This window comes from Spermophilus citellus (genome assembly GCF_964194105.1).
Source record: "Spermophilus citellus genome assembly, chromosome: 7".
NCBI lineage: Eukaryota > Metazoa > Chordata > Mammalia > Rodentia > Sciuridae > Spermophilus > Spermophilus citellus.
Genome location: NC_138188.1, coordinates 76,452,268 through 76,473,634, shown reverse-complemented (window position 1 = coordinate 76,473,634; position 21,367 = coordinate 76,452,268).

The following is a 21,367-nucleotide window of genomic DNA, read 5'->3' as shown; positions in this document are numbered from 1 at the left end:
GAGAACAAAGCTAGAAAAGTAAGTTGCCTCCAAATTATGGAGGGCATTGAATGCTACAGTTGACTTCATCCTGTTGGGAAAGAAAAATATACAGAATATTTTTCATGTCATGGGGGGATGCGTGACCAAATCTGCCCTCTAGACATATTCATAGAACAATGAGCTTGGATAAAGAGGAAAAGACAGACCAGTTAGGAGACTTTTGAAATAGTGGTAAGCATGAAGGCCTAGGAAAGCAAAGGGAAGGATTTTGATTTGGGAATCATTATCAAGAAAAGTAGGTCTTCCTGGCTGTATAGATGTGGGAGAAAAAGAGAGAATTGTTAGTTTTCTGATTGTTAGAGTTCAAGTGACTCAGAAAGTGGGTACTAATTTCAGGAACATAGAAATCAGGAGAAAAGTATGTTTGGGTCCATTTTAGGCATATTGAGTTTGTGATGAAAGCAAATCATGTCAGTAGAAATATATTTCAAAGTATGAGTGGACCTTGTGAAAGTCCTGCAGGCTTAAGATTTTGGAGGTCTTCCAACCTGTAGTAAGAGTTGAAGTCCTGGGGATCTTATCATAAGTCTTGCTACAGTAATTTTTTTTTGGCATGTACTTTTTGGACTTGGATGAAATCTCTATCTAGGCTGCAGTTCTTTAAATGGAATATGTTGAATCTTTCCTGAAATAGAGCTATACTTCCATCATGAGGGATTGTTTTCCATATAAGTAGCTAGTGCCCTATGTAAAAGGTTCATGCATGAATATCAGTAATGTGGACAAAATCACTTTCTTAAACACAACTTGGTAAGGTACAATGATGCATAAAACCCCTGCAAAGTAAATTCATAAATATTGATTAAAGAAATGGCACAGACCAGATGGTGGAACACCATGATTCCTGGGTTCCGAAATGGAACAGGAGTCACTACAAGGAGTCAGTCTTAGGTGGAGAATTACATTGAAAGTGAGCATCAAAATTGTTTCTATAATACTGTAATTTTCAGTATTACATGTATAATTTTGTCTCCTAATATTTTAAGTTACAAAAATAATACAAAATTATGTAAAATCTGGGAGTAAAAGAGAGAAATTCTACAATTCTACAATTCTTTGTAATTACTTTTATGTTTTTATATTGTTGCAATTATTGGATGCATACAATTATGTATACTTATTTTTGACTTTTGGCTCTTCTGTGTTTTCCATGATGGTCCTTATAACTATTAAGTGGCCTCATGAATGGGTGCACTGAAACTGATTAAGCCTAGTTCCTGGTGATGGAAATTTAACCTTTTTCTACTTTTACAAAACAAATAATGCCTAACTCAACGTTCTTGTGCTTATTTTCCTACATTTTAGATTATTTTTATGGGTTAGTCTGCCAGAAACAGAATTTTACCACATCAACAAAAGACTGTATTTTGTATTTGGGGTGTGGGTGTTAGAGATTAAACTGAGAGCTTCATGCATGCTAAGTTCATGCTCTATCACTGACTTATACCCTCAACCCCAAACTTATTTTTTTATGGCTCTTATTGCATACAGCAAAATTTGTCTCCCAGAATTTCATCCTGCTTTTCCCTGGCACCGGCAACCTATGAGTGCTACTCTTTAGGCACCTTTGCTACCTCTGGATATCATGATTTTTAAGTTGCTAATTTAGTAAGTGAAAGAATATGTTTAATTTTTATGAAAGCCTCGATATATTTTTAAGCTGAGACATTTTCTTGGGTAGCTTTGATTGTGTAGTTGCATATAAACCAGTAGTTTTCCCCATAAAAGCAGTGACTTGCATGCATTTTCTATCTACAATTCCAGTAAGAGCAATGGTGGATATAGTGTATACCTTTGGAGGTTTTGTGGCATGTTTTGACTTTTTAAATGTATTCATTCAACTTTTATTGAACACTTAGTATCTGCCAGTCTCTGCTGCATACCCTGGAATACAAAAGAGTAATAGACAAGGTGGGAGGGCATTACAAGCACAGTAGGCAGTATTTACAAAGGACTATGCGGTATCATAAAAAAGAATATTTTCATACAAGTACAGATGCTCATTATTTTGGAGATAAAAGGTACTATGTAAGTTACCTATTGCTGGGTAACAAACTATTCTTAGTCACAATGGCTGAAAATAACACCATTTCTCACTACAGTGTGGGGTAACTAGATAGATTTTTCTGCTTGCTTTCATTGGGTCTGTTCATGCTACATTCATCCGGAAAGAGGTCTGGGGCTAGGCTCAGAGGGACATCCCAAATGGCTGGGCTTCTCTTCCAAGAGGTTTTTCATTCTCAAGAGACTGGATGAAGCTGCACTAGAGTTTCAAGGGGGTGAGCCCCTATGTGTAAGGATGTGTCATGCCTCTGTTTGTGTTAGATGCGCTTGTATCCTAGAGGCCAAGCAAATCACATGACCAAGCCCAGGCTCTAGGTGAGAAGGGACTGCACAGGGATATGGAAAGTGTGATTCATTGGGAATTGTTGGAAAAACAATCTCTCATAGGTATAATCAGGGGAATGATGGGCACTGAATAGACACAGATGCCCGTTTTTTGTTATAATTCCTGAAGAATGACTGCAAGGATTTTCATAGTTTGGGAGATATATAAGGAGTTTGTGTTTGTGTGAACATGCCCCACTGTGATTTCTATCTTTAGAAAGGCCTAGATGATATTAGACCTGAGAAAATTAGGACATAAATACAGTCTCCTAGCTGAAAGATCATAAGAGGAGGAAATAAATTTGAGAAATATTTATTAGGAACAGCAATAGCCCATAGAGTTAGGCTGCCATCATTTATCTAGAACCAATGTAAGTCTTCTGTAAGATAGAGAATGAAAGTCTGGAAATGGACCGAGTAGAACAGCGTGCCTCACAACAAACCAGTAGGGAAAACCATTGTTTGTCTCTCCTGTTTATTACTCATGGGGTCCCACTTTCAGTGGGAGACACTGGGGATCATGGATGTCGGGCAGGAGTGAGCAAGGGGATCTGGGAAGGAAAGAGCAGACTGAGCAGGGTGGCTCACCACCTTTGGCACCAACACTCAGGGTTTCTGATCACTGCTCAGGGACAGCAAGCTTTGAGCATGAGGACTTGTTCTGGGGAGAGATACCAAGTCAGGAGAGTTTATGGTTTGATGCAGAGAAGAAGGATAATGAAATGTAATTTAAATTCTGCATTTGTTTGGTGATTTTTTTTTTTTAAACACCAGCTCTGTCCTCCCCTCCTCATTTCTCCCTTTCAACTGGCTCTTTGTGGGTGGGTTACTTTTCTGAAATGCCTACTTCCTTTCTCTTTTGTTTTTCTGTCTTGATCCCTGGGGAGAATGGAAATTAGCTAAGTGTGATGGGTGTTCAGGAGGCAGGCTTTGGTCCTTAGCCAAGAAAGAACAAATTCCCTCAAGAGTAGCCAAAAGTACCAGCTTCACAACCGCCCCTCCCCCCTTCTTAAAACTGAAAGGGTTTCTTTGTTACTTCAATATCCCAAACCAGGGCACTAATATGTTTCAAGAAATCCATGATCATACCCAAACACATCCCTCAAATCTGCTCAATTATCAATTAGCCTGTGTCTGAAGCTATGGGAAGGGGGAGTCAGATTTGAGAATATTCAAAGTAGAATAAAACGATGTCTTTACTCAGGTTGAAGGTTTAGCCTTTATGTGAGGGGTGTCAGCCTTGCAACAGGAAGTCATGTCATGAAAACAATAATCATAATATAAAGCAGACTGAAATAAATGCTAAGTAGAGGTGTGTGACCTGGTGCTGCGGCGAGGCAGAGAATGAAAAAACTTCATGAAGGGAAAATGTCTGAAGTGGTTTTTGAAGAATGAGATGGGGCTACTGAAGTGGAGGACACAGCCTCAGGAGGTGCTCCCTGTAGCCAGGGAATGGCTAGGTTGTAGGGTTTGGGCCAATATAAGAAACCTCAGGAATTTTTGAAATGAGTCTCTTTCTTTCTCCAATAAATTCTTCTCTGAAACAATATCATTCATTCAAAAAGCATTAAAATATTATTAATATTAGATCAACTAATTTTGATTAGTAATATTAAAACAGGTTTATTAGTCATTTTATTCTCAGGACTTAGCCCAGAGTTAACAACGGGTAACATATCAGACCACCCTCAGCATCTGTATACTCTGCTGGGTACAGATTTTATATTCTGCAAATGCTTGTTGCCCTGGGAGAATGGAAGTTATGGCGTGGCACCAAACAGCAACACAACACCAATGACCTCACACAATGCAGGATCATTCTCCTTCCTGCCTCTTGTACAGTGCAGGTCAGCAGGGAGACCTACTCCCAAAGATGGCACAGAGACTCATGTCAAAGGAGGGTCCATCCTGGCATAAGCCTCCACAGTCAACAAGACATGGAAGTAGGGATGTGGCAAATTATCTACTATCTCTTAGTACTTCCACCTGGAAGTGACACAGGTCACCTTTCTCACATTTCATTATCCAAAGCAAGTCATATGATCAGACCTGACTCCAATGAAAGCAGGGAAGAGAAAAAAAAATCAGAATATTTGTGAAGAGCTCTAATGATCCCATGCAAACATGGTGGGTCTCCTTAACTCAGCTTTCATCTTGTAAGGAAAGTTAATAAACGCATTTTTTATGAATGAATATTATGAAAATACAACTTATTCTATGTACATAAGCAAGAAGCTAATTCCTATACCAGAGTTTGGTATGGATAAAGTCATTCCCAAATTTTCCTAACAGAATTCTCTGCTTGCTGAGCAAATCAGAGTATTTTGCCTTGAATCACTTTAAATTTCCGAATCGTTTCCATGTCAATGGCAGCCCACTTGGTATTTCTTGCCTCTTAGGAGATGATAGCATTTACTCTGAAAACCTTGTTCAGTCATTGAACACCTCGCAGAAAATTTAGCTAGTGTAGACATATGCCTAGCGCTTGTACTAACATTTTCTCTCTTCTATTCTGACACTTATTAGATGATTGCTTTAAAGCTATTTTTGAAGAGAGGACTTGAAAGAGGAGAATGGATCAATCACTGTTTAGCCTGCCAGACCCTCTTTGATGTACAGTAACCAAAAGTCATTCTCATCACATCACAGAAGGTTCAGGTGAGGAAGCTTGTGATCTCAGCTGAATTCTTAATACACGATAGGCTGTCTAGTGTCCCCACACAGGGGATGTAATTCAGTTTATAATAAAAGCTCAGTGCCCTTATTGCTGTTACTATACACAGCAGACTTACTATACACCATCTATTGTATTTTTTTTTTTTGGATGAAAGAAAAAAGTATTGGATTATGTCCTAACTGCCTTTCAGTGTCTACTTAACCAATTCCTGTTGCTAATTAGCATCTGGGTTCTCTAATAGGGCAACATCCTGGGCAAATCCTAGTCTTCCTCACATAGCTCCCTCCATAAGACTATTTTCCCCTTGGGATGATGAACTAATTATGCCCATTCCATGGTAAACATGAGGCTGTTTTCAAAGGACTTGGAACATGCTAGCCATCTCATTGTATTAGCCATCAATTGGAATCACAGAATAAAGTCAAACAAGGTCTAAAGATAGCTTTGTATATTGACCTTTGCTGGAAGAAATGCTCAATGGCTGAGAGAGTTCATAGATAACCTAGTTTCTCATCCTCTCAGCCTCTTACAACAATAACGCACTTGCCACCTCAGCAGACATATTATATAATCAATACTTAGATGGCCATTATTGCTGTTGGGCATAACAAATGCATTCAAAAGGCAGAAGAATCTTCTGGAGACTCTCATTCTGTCAACCAGGGCAGTCCTTAGGGAGAGTTTCCCTCCAAAAGCAGACAGCCGGAGGAAATGTTGACAATGTCAGGCAGAGTTTCTAGGACAGCAAGCCACCAGGGTCTCTGCCCTCCCCCAGCAGGCTCCTGGACATAGGACCAACCTTTGCTGGTGCATCAAAGGAGTTATTTAGGGTGTCCAAATATTTTCTTCACTGCTTTATTTAAGGGATTTCCCCTGACTCCTGATGCTGTGAAGAGCAGAAATTAAGCTTTTCTGTCATAGCCACGTGATAAATAAGTGCTCATAAGGAAGTTGAAGATGTCAGATTTTTAAAAATCTCTGGTGATGTTACATGAATTTTGCACTTTAAATATGAGTAAAAGAATCTGATGTTTCTCCAATAATTTCAATCAATGGCTTTCAACGACATTGCCAAATGGAATAGAGTGAGGATAACATTTCATTAAAAGATCATTTATGGTTTGAGTTTCAATAAGACATTCTCTGCATTTGATTTATTAATTTGAGAAAGTAGAGATAGAATTGACTTTTCCAATAAATTTGTTTTTATTTTCTAGTGTCTCTGAATAGTTTTGTACAAGGCCACAGTAAGATCATGCTTTCCCATGATCAATAGAGCTATACACTAAAAACTTAGAAACATATATCGATAGAATGTACCTCATTTACTTGATAAAAACAACTGTGAGGGCATATGGAATGAGAGCAGGCATGTTAAAATGCTAACAAAGAAATCTCCTCACAACTCACCCCCCTCAAAAAATATTCAAGAATGCATGTGGGATTTGCAATCAGGCTGCATCGGGGGGTCAGAGATCAAAAATAAATGGTGGCCCACAACATGCAGAGCTTTTAAAAAATAATGTCACATTCTTTCATTCTCAGCATAAGAAATGGGCAACTTGTTCAGGGCAAATAATTGTTTGAACTGAGGATTTTATTATTAATCTCTGAAGACTGCTGAATTTAGGGTCACAGTAAGGGTTGATTAGGTACAAGGTGCATAAAGCTCTCCTCTGTCGATGCTATTGAAAGAAGCAAGTAATTTAGATTCAGAATTGGTCTTGGATTGAAGCTCACTCCATTACCGACCATTTTCAATTTCAGCTATACAATAAACATCAAGCTCGGCAAGGAAATTAGTACATTTGGTAATGTATTGGAAGAGATGGGTGGGTCTTTGACAAGATGACACTTATCACCAAAGCTTCAGTTAATGAAACCCTTGAGTGGTATCTGCGTTTGACATATTTTGACATTTTTTGAAATCACATCCAGCGTTTTTTCCCTCACAATGTTCTTCTTTATGAGAGGAAAAAAAACCATCTATCTTTAAAATGAGTACTGGAGTACTGCAATATTATTGGGGGAAAAAAATTAAAGAGAAGCTGCCTGCCACTGACAGGAGGAACAGGGTACTTTCTCAAAATCTGTACAGAGCAACAGATTCGCAGGTTAAATTTTATTCAAATGAGGCCCACAGTGCATTTCCAGGAGAGGCTGGAGGTTTAAATGGAACATGTTTTATCACACTTTCTCTAAGAGTCTCTTGCACTATAAAATGTGATCTTATTAATATAACCACAATTTACATTATTGTAAATTTAAAAATCCTCCAATTTTGGTAATTATTTCCAGAACAAATAGTTTTCTGTCCTTTTTTTTTCCTGTTTTTTTTTTTTTTTTCCTTGCAAAGAAACTGCTTGTACCTTAGTGAGAGTGAGACTTTTAAAGAGGAAATAATGGTGGGGGACAGAAAATGAAGACTATCTATAAGACAAAAAAAAAAAAAAAGTTGAGAAAGAAAAACTGCAGAGGGAAATAAAAGTACCAAATAAATAGGGAAGAGTAGATAAGAATGACAGCATTGAGAATGAACAATTTCTGGCCTCAGACTAGTTCTGACTAGATCACAACCCGTATTCTCTCACCAGAGTTTTCACCGTTATGTATAATTAAATGCTGTTTTATTGCCAAGTGGCCTAGATAATGAAAAACCAGAAAAAGAAGAAAATGCCTTCCAAAGTGACCAAAAATTTAGGTTCACACATTCTCAGGAGTGGTTTTTGTTATTTACTTTTTTTAGGTTTTTTTTTTTCCCTGAAAGCTGGGTGAAATTATTATGTATTCAGATATTTTAAATCTCACACAGCTCTATTGTTCATGCCATGTTTTTCATCCAGTGCTGGGAGAACAATTGTAACAAAAATACAAAGCGTTCTAAATGGGGGGGCCTTCCTGAACCCTACTGGACCCGGGTGGCACTTGCAGTGTGGTAGGCCCAGCCGGGTGGTCCCTCCCATACATCACTTACCCACCACGCGGAGGAGGTCACCTTGAAGTTTGGAAGGGGGAATAGGAGTGAGAAAGAGTGTGAGGGAGGCAGCAAGAGCAGAGAGGGGAAAGAAAAAAGGCTGCTTTGTACAAGATAGATACTCTCGAAGAATTCAAAATACGCAGAGGACTCTTTTTTTAACCTCCACTCTGTAGGTGATTTCTTTAAACCCCTCTATAAGGCCCCGATCCTTTCTTACTTCCATAATCCAAGTCTAAAGACCCCAGATCTTGCAGTTAAGGAGGGGGGGGCACTTCTATATTAGCTCCAGGCCTTAATTTTATCATCTCAAAAAGCTGCAGTTCTACATTTTGCTGACTGCTGATTCTCATCCCTAACCCCTAAAATAATCATTTTAACATCATATTAAAAACACAATGAGCATTGTGGCATTGCTCAGTCATCTAATAATCCAGGGTTTCATGATTATTTCTGCTGTTCCTTATCCATCTGCACCCACCCTACAAGTGTGGCAAATCCATTGAATGAACTGGATTTAAATAGCATGATATATCTATCATTTGACCTCAAAAATGGCAGTACAATTCCAATATTTTTAATAGCACAGGTATGGCCTCTTGGACAAAGGTGCCTCCTATGTCTTTTTTTTTTAACAATTATTCAAATTGTTAATCATTAAACTTAAATAACCAAACCTTGAGCGAGAGGCTATTGTCATAGTCAGTGATGCTATTTAGCTGAGAGACACTGGAATGGCAAGTCATTCCCATTTGGGGTCCATTATGATTCATTGGTATTCTTGCTCTAGCAGTTGTTAAACATTTCATTTCATCTAGTATATTTATTTACCAGAATGGTTGGTTGCCAATGGAGTACTTATATAATCGTCAATCACTTGTGTATTTGTTGAATGTGTCCCCATCCCCTATGACACTCACCTTTTCACAAAGCAAGGGGAATTTCCCTTCATCTCCTCTGGACAGGACAGTTCTTGCCACATACTAGCCACTCAAGAAATGCTGCTTTTTTTTTTTTTTTCCTTGAATGACTGAATTGAAGATTCCCCACATATTCACGTTTTAGGAGTTGTGACGGCCCTAGAAGAATGATCTCTTTCATCCCTTTGTGGCATTAGCTGCTTTTTCTTTCAGAGTAATTCTGGCATTGAATACAGCAAAAACTGGAGGAGCATTTTTCGCTGTGGATTTTTATTTGATCTCCCTGTTTTTTAAGAATGATATCCCTGTGATCAGCTTTGCCTGATGTCCTGGAGTTCACCGTCTTTAGAGTTAAATGTGCAGTCTTCTGCAGGGTGGAGAAGGAACAGTAACTCAGCTGCTTGAGACCAAGGACAGGACTGGGGGTGGGAGGACAGATGCGAATTCTGGGATTTTAAGTCTCCTTTTTCAGCATTAATTGAACACTCATCTTTAGAGAGACATCGTGTCTATAATTTCTAAGCTTTTCTGAGGTAATTTGATTTAAATCACCTAAAGTCTGTGCTTCCTAAACTTTTGGTAGTGGGTTTCAGCTGTCTCTGGTTTATTAAGTCAACAATTTCTTATCTTCCATTCTGTCTTTATGTTGTTTTAGTTCCTCTGTTGACATTTTAGCAAGGTTTCTGGAAGAAGCATATGTACTATGTAGTTGGTGTTTTACTGAATAGGTTTAGTACACTTTCCCCATTGTATAATTATGAAATGTTTGACAGAAACAATGGACTGTATCTACATACATGCAGGACATTTTTATTTGGAATATGTGAATGTATGGATACATAGGCACAGGTGCACACGTGCTATATGTAATACACCTAAGGTGTAATAACCTAAGTCTATCCGCCTAAAGTATAGTAACCTAAGTGGTTACTAAAGGTAACCACTGTGGTAAATTTTTGTTTAAAATTACCTCATTTTTCTTTTAATTTTCACATTGTTGAATATTCCCATATCAATTTGATTTTGATTAAGTCATGGTATAGTAGCAACTTATGTCAATAAATGTTGATTTTTTTTTTTTACCACATCCTAGGTGTGATTTGTCTGAGTCTCTGTTTTTTGTTTTTTTTTTTATGATTATTTTCTTTACTTATGTGGTGCTGAGGATTGAACCCAGTGCCCCATGTATGTGAGGCAAGCACTCTACCACTGAGCCACAACCCCAGCTGTCTCTGGGGGTTTTGCCTTTGCTTTGCTCTTTATCTTTACTTCAGGACTCAGTCTAGAGAAGCAGCCCTGTTTCAGTCTCACTGCAGACCAAGCTGTGGCAAAACAATGTGTGGGTTCTGGAGACTGCTGGGAAGTTCAAACATCAAGTCTGTTAACATTTCATTGGTTAAATGTGTTATCAGTGGAGAACACCTATCACTGGGGGTATAAATGAGGCAGATTTATAATCCCTGTATAAGAAATAACAGCGACTTGTGGAGAACAGTAATAAAATTGACCACGGTTTGTTCCCTTGAGCACAAGTATTCATTCCCCACTCTTCCACATAATAGTATATTCCTCTGCCCTCAAGGAAAACACAGATCCCGTTATAGCACTGGATTCCAGGTCCAGGATTTTGTGACAGCCTTCACATCAGGACCAGATGCAGCTTCTCTGACTAGGAGATCCGATGAGCTTAGATTAAAACCTGCCCACCAACTGAAATCCTATTCTGCAAATGTGGTGAGAGTCCTCTACTGTGCATCCTAGCGGACTCTCCACTGAGCACTTTCTATTCTCACTGTCTGGCTCCCAGGCCATGGTTACAGGTAACTCTTGACTACTCTCTTTAAACTCAATAACCACCTTCATCCAAGTAATTATGATATATGCTCTCCTAACCCTTTACAGATTTTTTAAGTCTCTCATTTTGTTGTATCCATATAGATAGAGATATAGATAACTCAACCGCTTTTTGATATATAAATAGAGGATGTTTAAGAATAACAATACAAAATATACTTTCTCCTTACCTAGTTCTTTTTTACTCTGTGGGCGGTTCTTCCTTTTACATTATCCTTCTTGGGCCACATCTGAAAAGGGCAATGGAGAACATTGTCCCTTGAGAGCTGAGATTTTCCTTTTTTTATTCATTCTTCTATTTTTATTAACACATATGAATTGTAAATATTAATGGGGTTAATGTATTATTTCTGTACATGCACATGACATGGGCTGATCAAATCCAACCCCCCTTTTCCAACCCCTCCCCACACCCTTTTCAATCTCTATTAAGCATTATTCTACTTTTAGTTGACTTTTTCTAGCTTCCACATATGACTGAGAATATGTGGTACTTGCCTTTCGTGTCTGGATTATTTCACTTAGCATAATGTCCTCCAGTTCCATCCATTTTGCTGTAAAGGACAGGATTTCATTTTTATTTATGCCTAAATGGTACTCCACTGTGAAAATATACCATATTTTTTAATCTACTCAATTGATAATGGGCACATAGGATGTTTCCATATGTGAGCTAAGATTCTTGTTTCCTGCTCTTGTAACAGGCTATTTTCTTTTCATATAGGCTGACGGCTCCTTTGGCAGTATAACTCTCAACAATTTCCTCAGTTTTTATGCCAATAGTCATGTACACAATTCTTTTTAAGCCATACCTCTTCCTTCTCCATTTAAGAAAATATTTTGAGTTTATTAGATTTCTGTTGGGGAGCTACATAATTAGACCCTTTCCTGACATTTTGCCACCTAAAAAGATTTGCCAGTTGTTACCATAATCAATTCAACAAAAGGCACTCAATGTCTTTGATTTGGTCTCCACCTTTCCCAATTTAAATTTTAATCAACTTTTGCCACATGAAGTTATTTTCAGGTTTACTTTTGGATGTGAGAATCAGTTGCATCTTCCAACTATCTAAGATCCCAACTTTCCAACTTCCTTCACTTTTATATTTTCTTACAGATTGGCCAGTTCTTTTGTGAGATCATCTCTTTTCTCCACTACCATGACAAATGGAGCCAATATCAACCAACTCCTGATGGGTACATGTGTTTTCCAATCTCTCTGCCTAAGTTCATAGGTTATCCAGTTTACCCTTTGCTTTGCGTGATACTACACCTACTCCTTCACTAAACGTTTCCTCTGCATGATGAATTGCTATCTGTCCAGACTCTAATGAGAGTTTTCTTGCTACTGGTAGCACTGACTTTAAAGTAATAATCTCTAAATATCAATTGTTTAGCAAAACAAGGAAATATTTCTTGCCTACATTACATAGTTTTATACTGGTTGTGGGCTAGTTGACGTTTTATTCCCTAAATTTCCTTCCAGAATCCAGAATTAAGAAGGAAGGCCTCATTTGGGACATGCCATGTTTATGGAAGACGTAGGACAATTATAGCAGAATCACATGATAATTCTTAGAGCTTCTTTTCGGGAGTGATATGTATCACACCCACTAATATTCAATGGGTCAAAGTCAGTTAGATGACTGACATGGACAATAGTGTTATAGGAAGTATGATTCACAGCAGAGGTGGAAGAGTAGTGAGTATTTTGAATAAATAATATTATCTAATACAATTCCTGAACATTGAACTTCATATAAAGAAAATCATAAAATATGTGATTAACATTTTCAGACTACAAGATTTTATTTCTGAATTTCATGCATGTTAATTCTTACAGTGTTCACTTGTTGCTGTTATATAGTATTCCATTACATAAATTCACCAAAATTTTTTTATCCACTGTACTCATTTCTAGTGTTTTGTTTTGGGTTGTCTGCTGATCACACCATGCTTCTAAAAACTCTTGTAGTTTTCTTCCAATGTACACATGAACATATTTTTTTAGAATATATGCAAAAAATGAAATATTAAGAGTCATAAGATTCATTCATCTCAAATATATTAACTAATGCTTGATTTGCTTTACACAATAATGATATCAACCTGTACTTTGGTCAGGAATATTTGAGTTCTCATTGTTCCACACCCTTGAAAGTACTTAGTATCATCAGACTTTAATATAATTACCAATAAAGTGGATAACTCATTGAGAATTATATTTGTATTTTTTCAGTCACTTACTGCATGTGTCCATTGGTTATTTATATGTACTCCTCTGTGAAATATCTATATATCTCTTTAGGGGATTTTTTTCTATTGAATTATGTGTAAGTTTTTCATTGATATTTAGAAATCATTTAAAAATATTTATCATTTTGAATGCTAGTCCTTGGTTGCTTATGTGTGTTTCTAATATATTTTCTTTGTGGCTTGACTTTTCAATTATGAAATGGTGTCTTTGATGAATATGTTTTTATATTTTAATATAGAAAATTCATTAATATTTTTATTTTTTGTTGGTGCTTTTTATTGTGCATAAATAATCCTTGGCTACATAAAAATCATAAAGGTAATATCAAGTGAGAATTTTAATGTTTTCTTTTCATTATAAAGTCTTTAATTCACCTGGAATTTGTGTATGTATCATTGGGAACCAACTTGACAATCCACTGACCACACATCTTTTATTGTATACTTCATATTTGTGTTGTTGTACTAAAAGAATAATAAAAAAATTTAATTTCTGATTTTTTAAAAAATGTAATAAATGTTTCTCAATTTTTGTATGCTTATTATATATCCAGCAACCTTGCCAAATTTTCCTATTAATTAAAAAATTTACCTTTAGATTCATTTTTAAAGAATAACATTACTTATACATAAGAATAATTTTGGTTTTTGCTGTCCAATTCTCATTCCTTTTTTATTTATATATTTTTCTAATTTAAGTGCTAGTAGTTTATGGAAGTGCTAACAGTGAGTATCTGATCATTTCTGATTCTAAAGTGAATGCTTTCAACATCCCACCATTGAACATGGTGGTTATTAGAGGGTTTTTTCCCTTCCATTTTTCTCTTTCATATTATCTTTACAATCCTGGGTATATCTAACTTGATGGTAGTTTTTATCTTCTTATATGCATGTGGAATAGTTTGCTAATATGTTCTTTATACTGCTCTTCCCCTCAAACTTGTTTTTTAATATCAAATCTGTGTCAGTTTCATAATATATTGAGGAGCTTGTCCTATTTTTATATTCTATGGAAACTTGTGAAATTGAAATTAACTGTTTCTTATAAGTTTATTAAATAGTACTTAACCAACAACCAAGGTCTGTTTCTTTTAGTCTCAGGGTTAAAATATTCTTTAGTGTTGATTCAAAGTTCATGTGGTCATAGAAATATTTAGTTCATCAGTCCTTTTCCATTCATTTTCTGATTTAATTAAGTTTTTAAATGTAATGGAATAAAGTCCTGTATGATATTTTCTAATAAGACAATTATTGCTTAATCTATGGCTATATCATATTTTCATTCTAATACTTTATCTGTAGTTCCAGTTTTGTGTCTTCTTGACCAATCTTTCCACCGGCATATCTGTATATTAATCTTTTTAAATGATGAACTTTTGGCTTTGTTGGTCATCTGACTTTGTTTTATGTTTTATTTTTTATGATACAACTTCTAATATTATTCATAGGTCAGTGGCACGGGCAAAGGTTTGATTCAACAGTCTGCAGAGGCAGTAGTGAACATAATATTATGTATAAACAGAAAAAAACAACTTGGTTGCATCTAAAGAGAGGATATAATTTATGAATTCTTAATTCTTATTCCTGTTTTTCAAATGATTTGAGTCTCTTCTTTTATTTCTCTTTTAAAATATGAGTTTAATATAGGAGTTGATTATTAACCCTATACGACTCTACAATTCAAGATTGAATAGTACAACTCTTCATTTAAATGTTCTAACATCAAAGCTTCTAGTAAATGTTAAACTAAATAATATGTGGTTTAGCTTCTGAAAATTGCATATGACTTTCTAGACTTTAAGAAAAATTCTTCTCACAGTGGGTTGGGCAGGTACTCTACCACTGAACTCTCTAGCTTCTCTGCAACTTTAAGAGACTCATCCATCACAAAACTCCTGGAACTTTTATTCTCTTGGTCTCCAGGAAACAGTTCAGAGATGAAGAGTAATACACAATAGAATAAACCTCCACATAGCTGTTCTTAAAAAAGCAAATATTGTGAATTTCACCTTTATGTATATCCATAAAGCACTGATTAAGAAAAAACAGAAACCTATAAATAAATAGAAAGAAGATCAGTAGAGGAAGGGGAACAGGAGGAGGGAGGAAGGGAAGGAAAGAGGACGTACTAGGGACTGAAGTGGAGCAAATTATATTCCATACATATTTAACCCCAATGTTGTATTTAAGTATAATATACTAGTAAACATATTTTTAAAAAGCAAAAAAAGAAAGGAAGAAAATTTCCCTAGTCAAAAATTGATTGAGAAAATTTTAGTAATATATGTATAACATTAAAAAGCAGATTTTATTTTAAAAACAAGTATGGCTGTTCATTTATTCAGCCCTGTAAACTAGCCTGGAAGCCTTGCCCACCCATCCTCAGCACCTCTGAAGTAGCTGGGCCACCATCTTTGAGTGGCTTGGCACATCAAAACTCAAGAAGCAGCTTGGCAGCCTCACCCATGATTCTAGCAAGCACTGAGCAACCTATTTTGAGTGACTCAGCCCTCTGAGGGCCCCAGAAAGCAGCGAAGGAACTCTGTCCCAAGTTCCAAGAAGCATCTGGGCAGCCTATTCCCAGAATAGCCAACTGAGACCTCCAAAAGCAGGTAGGCTACTCTGTCCACCAACCTTGACCATGAGATTCAGTTAGGTAGCCCAACTGAGCAAGTCAGTCCCTAGAGGACCTGCAAATTCAACTGTGAATCCCTTCAACACTGATAGACAACTTATCTGGGCTTATTGGTGCAACATGGCCCTCACATAGTCTTCAGTCACTGATGGGTACCCTACCCTGCTACAGGCATGCTGCACCACAGTGGCCCCACTCCCATGTGACCCTGGAAAATTGATGAGTTACCATACCTCTGCTGCTGTACCAGCCACACCTTACCTGTACAGGTCTTCCAGTGTCCCTGCCCTCACGGACACATGGAAAGTGACAGGTGCTTGACCCCGACAGCTGTGCACACTACACTCCAAGCCACCAGCAATCCGGCTCCACTTAAAAAGCTGCATCCCGGCTGGTGGTGCAATCCCACAGTTCTAGTATCCCACCCACTGAAACATGGACATTATCAACATGGATAACAGCTGAAGAGGCTGCACGGCTATTACACCAAAGTGTTCACCTAGAAACAAAGCCAACATAGCTTATCTAACTGTCATGCTAGAACACATCACCTGGAAAAAGTCTTACTATGAATGTCACCCTATAAAATTAGTAGAAGCAATTGATGAGTTTGAGACACAAATATCTATGTAGGGACACACATGAAGCATGAAAAAACAGGTCACAAGCCAGATGCAGTGGTGCACACCTGTAATCCCAGTGGTTTAGAAGGATGAGGCAGTTGAAAGCCAGCCTCAGCAAAAGTAAGGTGCTAAGCAACTCAGTGAGACCCTGTCTCTAAATAAAATACCAAGTAGGGCTGGAGATGTGGCTCAGTGATCAAGTGCCCCTGAGTTCAATCCCTGGTACCAAAAAACAAAAACAAAACCAGGTTACTTGATGCCTCAAAAGGGATACTAGATCCCCAAGAAAAGGAAGTTAGTATATTGCCTGCAAAGAATTTAAAAAAATGATTTTTAAGAAAACTTAATGAGATATAAGGTAATATAGACAGATTCAACAAAATCAGTTAAGACAATTCATGTTATAAAATACAATTTAAGCAAAGGAACAGAGATGATAAAAAGGAATCAAACAGAAATCTTAGAGCCTAAGAACTCAACAAACAAAAGTAAAATATAGCTGAGAACTATATCAGTAGAATGGAAGAAAGAACTTCTGAGCTTCAAGACAAGTCTTTTGAAATAATACAGTCAGACAAAAACAAAAAATAAAAAGAAAGAAAATTTGAAAAGAATAGGGCATTATGTAAAATTGTGGATGTGTAACCGACGTGATTCTGCAATCTGCATTTGGGGTAAAATTGGGGGTTCATAACCCACTTCAATCTAATGTATGAAATATGATATGTCAAGAGCTTTGTAATGTTGTGAACAACCAATAAAAAAAATAAAAAAGGGTTCCACCAAAAAAAAAAAAAAAGAATTGAGAAAACTGACAAGACCAATAGGAAATTATAAAGTTGAGCAAACTTTCACTTTATATGTAATTCAGAAAAAGAAGAGAAGGGCACAGAAACTTATTTAACAACTATGAAAAATTGTTGAAAACTTTCCAAATTTTGGAAAAAATATGAACATCAGTTCTAGCAATCTCAAAGGACCCCTCATAGATTCTATCAAAATAAGATCCACTCTGAGGCATATTTCAAACTGTCAAAAGTACAAGACAAAGAGATAATTATAAAAATAGCAAGAGAAAAGTTTCAAATCACAAATAAGGGAATCCCCAAGCAAGCGGTGGACTCCTCAGCAGGAACTTTATAGGCCAGGAGAAAATAAGATGAGATATTCAAAGTCCTAAAAGAAAATAGAAATGCCAATCAAGAATAGCATGGCAGCAAAGCTAGGCTTAAAATATGAAGATGAAATAAAGTCCTTTTAAAACAAGCAAAAATGAGGGAATTTATCACTACTACACTGTGTTTATAAGAAATGGTTCAGGATATTGTGCACTAGAAGTGAAAGAATAATAATTATCACCATGAAAGCATGTGAACATACAAAAGTCACTAGCTTGAAGGTGTGTGTGTGTGTGTGTGTGTGTGTGTGTGTGTGAGAGAGAGAGAGAGAGAGAGAGAGAGAATGAATCAAACCTCATTGATATAACCCCCCCAAAAAAACTACAAAGATCAACAAAAATCAAGGAATAAAAGAACTAAGAACATGTGAAACAACTGGGAAAAAAGTTAATAAAATGGTAGGAATGTGTGTTTACTTATAAATAATAAACTACAATGTAAACAGATTAAATTCCTCAATTAAAAGATATAAACTTGCTGAAGAGATTTAAAAAAACCCACAAGACTCAATGATGAGCTGCCTATAATACATTTACTTGACCTGTAAGATACACATAGACTGAAAGAAAAGGCATAGAAAAAAAAGATATACCATGAAAATGAAAACCAAAGGAGAGAAGGAATAACTGCACTTGGATAAAATCAACTCCAAGTCAAAAATTGCAAAAGAGACAAATAACATTATTATAAAATGAAAAAGGGATCATTTCAACAACAGGACATCATGATTGTAAGTATATATGCATGCAACACTGGAGCACCCAATTGTTATTAATTTTTTCTTGCAATTCTCTTGCTATAGCCTCCTGAGTCACTGGAATTACAGGTGTGATGTGCCACTGCACTGAGTTGTGAGTCTCAGTTATTTCTTTTTTTTAATTTTTAAATGTGTTCTAATTAGTTATACATGACAGTAGATTGCATTTTGACACATCATACATAAATGGAACATAACTTCTCTTTCTTCTGGTTGTACACAATGTAGTATTACATAGGTTTTGTAATCATAGATGCACATAGGGTAATAATGTTAGATTCATTCTACTGTCCTTTCTATCCCTTCCCCTCCATTCACTCCCCTCTGTCCAGTCCAAAGTACCTCTATTCTTCCCCTCCCCCACTTTTGTGAGGCAGCAACTGCATATCAAAGAAAACATTCAGTCTTAGTTTTTTTGGGATTGGCTTATTTCACTTAGCGTGGTATTCTCCAATTCCATCCATTTACCAGCAAATGCCATAATTTCATTCTTCTTTAAGGCTGAGTAATATTTCATTGTATATGTATACCACATTTTTTTATTCATTTATCTATTAAAAGGCACCTAGGTTGATTCCATATTTCAGCTATTGCAAATTTAGCTGCTATAAACATTGATGTGGCTGTGTCACTGTAGTATGCTGATTTAAGTCCTTTTGGTATAAACCAGAGAGTGGGATAGCTGGATCAAACAGTGGTTCCATTCCAAGGAATCTCTATACTGCTTTCCATAGTGGTGCAACCACCAATTTTCAGTCTGACCAGCAATGCATGAGTGTATCTTTTCTCTCACATCCTTGCCAACATTACCCTCATTTTGTTTATTTATATGTGGGGCTGAGGATAGAACCCACACATGCTAGGTGAGTGCTCTACTGAGCCACAACCCCAGCTCGTGTTGTTTGTATTCTTGATGATTGCCATTCTGACTGGAGTGAGATGGAGTCTCAGTCTAGTTCTGATTTGGAACATCCAATTATATTAAACAAACATTATTAGATGTAAAAGGAGAGATAGAATGTAATACAGTAATGAATGAGAACTTCAATGCTCCCCTATCATCAGTGACAAGATCATCTGGACAAAAAAAAAATCAACAAATATTATAGTTGAGTTATATTCTAGATGAAATGAACTTATCAGTGATTTAGAGAATTTTTCATCTAGCAGCTGCAGATACACATTCTCATCAGGACATGGAGTATTTGCTAGACTAGACCATATGTTAGGTTACAAATCAAGATTCAACAAATTAAAAAAAATTGAAAGGAAAACATGTATCTTCTTTGACCACAATAGAATAAAACTGGACATTTAAAACAAGAAAAACTCCAGGAATTGTACAAATACCTAGAAATTGAACAATCAATGGGGCAATGAAGAAATCAAAAGGAAATTTTAAAAGTTTATTGAAACAAATGCGTGTGGAAACAATATGTCAAATCCTATAATATAAATGAAAGCAGTACAAGAGGGAATTTTATAGCATTAAGAATCAATATTTTTATGGGGCTGGGGATGTGGCTCAAGTGGTAGCGCGCTCGTCTGGCATGCATGCGACCCGGGTTCGATCCTCAGCACCACATACCAACAAAGATGTTGTGTCCGCCGAGAACTAAAAAATAAATATTAAAAAAATTCTCTCTCTCTCTCACTCTTTCTTTAAAAAAAAAGAATCAATATTTTTAAAAATAGATTTCAAATAAAAATCTAATGATGTGATTCAAGGAATTAGAAATTCAAGGACAAACCAAATCCTAAAATTTTTAGACAGAAAGACAAAACAAAAATCAGAACAGAAATAAACAAGATAGAGACTAAAAAATTAATACAAAATAATCAATAAAATGAACTTTGTTTTTTGAAAAGATAGAGAATATTGACCAAGCTAATATCAAATGTTCTCTTTGATAAGTGGATGCTAACCCACAATAAGTGAGGGGGTGGGGAAGAATAAAAGTTCAGTGGACTAGACAAAGGGTAAGGAATGAAAGGGAGATGGGGTTGGAATAGGAAAGACAGTAAAATGAATCTGATATAACTTTCATATGTGCCGAAGTCCGGCTGGGCAAAATAACCGGGAGGTGACAAGCAACTTGAAGGTTGAAGCAGGAACTGCTTTATTGCCGGGAAACTCAGCGGGAACTGAGCGGGAACTCAAGGTAGCAGGCACCCAAGGTAGCAGGAGCCACCTTATTGCAAAACAGCAGAGGTATATATGCCTAACTGGTTACACACAGCTTGACTCAATTAGCATCATCCAGTTACAGCAATCATCCAATAAGGAATCCCTACCATCTTAATGGCTTGGTGGCGTTGCCTTACAAACCACTCCTCCTGGCAAACTGCCAGGTGCCATCTTGACTTGATATGCGGTCCCCAACACATATGTACTTATATGAAAACACCACAGTGAATCTCACCATAGTTTACATCAACAAGACTGGGATCCTAATAGAATAAGATACATTTCATGCTTGTATAGATATTTCAGAATATATTCTACTATCATGTATAACTAAAAAGAACAAACAAACAAACAAAAACTATAGCTAGATTACCCAAGAGAAAAGGGACAAGACCCAAATAAATCAAATCAGAATTGAAAAAATAGACATTAAAAATGGTATGTCACAGGGATGCAAGAGACCATTAGGGACCATTGTGAATTACTATAAACCAATAAATTACAAAACCTAGAAGAAATGGATAAACTCTAGACACATATAACTTACTAATATTGAACCATCAATACATAAAAAAAGACTAATGGCAAGAAATAAGATCTAATTAGTAATAAAAAGTCACTCCAAAAGAAAAGTCCGGGACTAGATATCTTCCTGTTAAATTTTATCAAACTTTTAAAGAGGTATTAATTCTAATTCTTCTTAAATTGTTTCATAGAATTAAAAGTGAGCTACCTTTCCCAAATTCATTCTATAAGGTTAAACTTATCCTGATACCAAACAAGAAAAGGACACAATAAAAAAGAAAACTACAGACAGCTATTCCTGTTGAACATAGATGTAAAAGTTTTTAATGAAATACTAGCAAGTTGAATCA